Source organism: Octodon degus, unplaced genomic scaffold, assembly GCF_000260255.1.
Source record: "Octodon degus isolate 3935 unplaced genomic scaffold, OctDeg1.0 scaffold00045, whole genome shotgun sequence".
NCBI classification, from domain to species: Eukaryota; Metazoa; Chordata; class Mammalia; order Rodentia; family Octodontidae; genus Octodon; species Octodon degus.
Window position 1 is genome coordinate 8,326,753 of NW_004524621.1, and position 3,671 is coordinate 8,330,423.

Genomic DNA, 3,671 nt, shown 5'->3' on the forward strand with positions numbered 1-3,671 from the left:
AAATTACATCAGAAGAACATTTCTTGGTTTGGTTTAACATTAAAGAAATACATCATTTTCCCAGTGGCAGTCCTTAAAGCAGTATTTCACTTTTCAGAAACTCTCAAGTTTGGAAGTGAGGAAAATCAGATGCCACTCTTCAGATTTAGGGTGCTGGTACCCTCGCACACAAAGTCATTCACAAGTAAGCCCAGCTAAGTTTAATTTTGGTGATTTCAATGTATGATAGTTTTATCTTCTGCATTATTTGTTCTCCACAGTATCAGATACCTGGGTGGGAAGAGGGGTGGAGCTGACATCTGGACCACTCTGCTCTGAAAGAATGCTCACCAGGGTGATGTGGGAGGAAGTGAGAGAGGGGTGGCAGCCCGAAAGACAGTCTTCAATCCTTCCTGCAGGTAGAGTGGCTGGGACTTCTCAGTGGTCTGGTTTATAGTAAGACCTGAGGTAAGGCTCATATTTTGGAACTGCGATTTGGTAGCTCTCAATTGGATTCATTGCTACACATTGTGATTCAGGGCTTAGCATTTGGCAGGTGCTGAGCAAATCCTGGAGGGTGAACAGAGATGAATAATGGAAAGCCAGCCCCCGCTGCCTGCCCTCCAGACAGCTCTCAAGGACAGGAGGCTCACATGTCCTGGGCACCTGCTATCCCCAGTGAATCCAGCTGTGGCCGTGAGATCCCCACAGAAGAAAAGCTATAGAGCTAATGGATCATTGTTTTGTTCTGTTGCCCTCCTTGCCTGGGAAAACACAAATAAAAATTCTGCACTGTTCCTGGTCTCCACTTGCTTTTGAAGGCAAAACTAAACCAGCCCAATCTTTATTCCTCACTCTGACACCACCTCTTGTGGCCTCAGCTCCAGCCTCCCCTGAAGCAGGACAGAAGCAATGATTGCCCCTGCTTATCCAGCCTCCTTGGGATCTGGGCTCATGTGCCAGGCCCTCTGGCTGGGACTAGTTCCTTTCCTGGCCAGGTCCCTTCCTCCTGGCCTACAGGCTCCATAGCTTCTTCTTCTGGGCCTGTGGGTTGCCCGCCCCAGACCTTTGTGTCCACAAACACATCTGTCAGTGGTGGCCTTCTAGACCTCCAGTAGGCTAATATTTGGAACTGAAAGAGCCACTTGCATGCAATGGATTTACAACCTCATAATTTACGCTGCAATTGCCAGATGGCAGACAGTTTTGACCATTAAGATGCCACACTGCAAAGCCATACAAGTAATTTTCTTTCCCAGCACCAACCTGTGGCACAGGCCCCTGAATATACAGCCCTCTTATCATGCAAGGAACCTTCAAGAATACTTGGGTCTGCAGGCTTTAAAATATTAGCCACAACAGAATCACCTGAAGAATCCCAGCTTGTTTTGGTTCAGTGACCTTATTTGGGAATCACCATTTGACCATTCTCTTTCACTGGCTGTCAAACTTGGTTGCACATTGAACCCACCTGGGGAGTTTAAACAAAGAAGGGTATAAAAAGAAACAAACAAACCAAAAAAAACAAAAACAAAACCCAACGTTGCTTACATCCTTTCTTAAAAACATTACTAGGTCTTTTATAGGCCCTCTAGGTGCTTCTAACCCTCAATCAGGGCTGAGAACTGTCCCTTTCATCAGCAGAGACAAGGCTAGAGATGCAGGGTACTCTAGCCCTTGAGTAGGGTCACCAGAGAAAATATAAAACACCCATTTATATTTGAACTTCAGCCAAACAACAACTAATAGTTAACTATAGGCCTCTCCCAACTATTGCATGGATATTCTTTGTTGTCTTATTTTTCTAAATCTAGCAACTATTTTTGGAGGCACCTCTATAACACTGCATGAAAAACATGATCTGCCTGCTGTTTTACTAATAGGGAAACTGAGACCCAGGAGGTATATAGAATCCTGAACAAGAGTCAGGATAACACTCTGGAAGACTAAGGCAGAAGGATCTGTTGCAATTCTGAGTCCAGCCTGGGGAATTTAGTAACTTAGTAAATCCCTGTCTCAAGAAAAGGGGGAAGATTATAGCTCAGTGTGAAGGTGAGAGGGTCAACCCCCAATACCACCACCAAAGCCAAAAAAAAAAGGACCACTCAAGGGTCTTGTCCTATAAATCTGGGACTCTTTCTTTCTATTACCCTTAACTGTGCTCACTGCATGCATCCTCCTCTTGCAAGTAGTTGTCTGGAGTGACTTAAAAGGAGTCAGCCTGATTTATGTCCTCACCTCCACTCCCCCTTCTATTGCTGGCCTGGCCACGGTACTTCTCAGGGCCCATCATTGACAGCCACCTCGGGAAGGAAGTGGGCTGGAAGTGGTACTGGCCAGAGACAGCTGTGAGTGAGAGCCCGTCATGGGGTAACAGGCAAACAACAGGCAAAGCGTGTTGGGAGAGGCCCACTTAATTCACAGAGACACTTGGAATTAGTTGTAAATTCTCTGGGAAGAGATCAAGGCAGAGGCATAAACAGCTCAATTAAATTGCCAGCTCAATGCTCAATAAGCAGCAATGGTCAAAACACAGCCTTTAATCTAGATATAGAAGATTATCTTTTGACCCATAATGAGATTCCTGAGATTAGCTATACCTGATTTGAGGAAAACCACAGGCATCTGGCCTGATGGCACACCAGGGAAGACTCTGGTGACTGCAGGAATGAGGCTTGTGTGGAAAAGCTACCTGGAAGCCACCACCTTTGCAGACCTCACTTAAGATGCTGGAAAGACAGGGAAGAACCACATTCTGCTTTTTCCATTTAAGAGACAGTGCCTGGGGCCAGGTGTGGTGGTGCATGCCTACAATTCCACCACTTGGGAGGCTGAGGCAGGACATCATGGGAAATTTGAGGCCAGTCTGGGCTATGCACGAAGTGAGCTCAAGGCCAGCCTGAATTGCATAGTGAGACCCTGTCTCAGAGAGAGAGAGAGAGAGAGAGAGAGAGAGAGAGAGAGAGAGAGAGAGAGACTGGGAATAGATCTCCAGAACACATCTGCTTCAAAAATAAACCAAGTCAAAACAATATGGTACTGGCATAAAAACAGACACAGGCAAGTGGAACAGAATGGAAAGCCCAGAAATAAATTCAAGAAGCTACGGTCAACAAGTTTTCAACACAGGGACCAAGAACACACTGTGGGGGAAGGGGAATTTTTGTGGATAAATGATATTCTGAATATTCTCTTGCAAAAGAATGAAATTGGAGCCTTACCTTACACAATAAGTAAAAATCAGCTCAAAATGAACTAAAGATCTAAACATCAGGCCTGAAGCTATAAAACTCTTTGGAAAAAAAGAATAAAGTTCCTTGACCCAATGCTTTTTTGTTACAGATTGTTTTTCTTTCTCCCTCTCTCTCTCTCTTTTTTTTTTTTTTCAGAACCAGGGATTGAACTCAGGCCCTTGCGCTTGCCAGGGAAGCACTTATTCCACTGAGCTATCTCCCCAGCCCCAGATTGTTTCGTTTTTATATCATACCAAAAGCTTGGATTACAAAAGGGAAAAACAAGAAGAACTACATCAAACTCAATGCCTACTACAGAGTGCACAAAACAATCACAAAATGAAAAGACAGCCTATAGATTGGGAAAAAAAATACTTGCAAGCCATGTAGCTGATGAGGTTAATAACCAAAATATATACAGAACTAATACAATTTAATAGCAAAAAAAAAAAAAAAAAA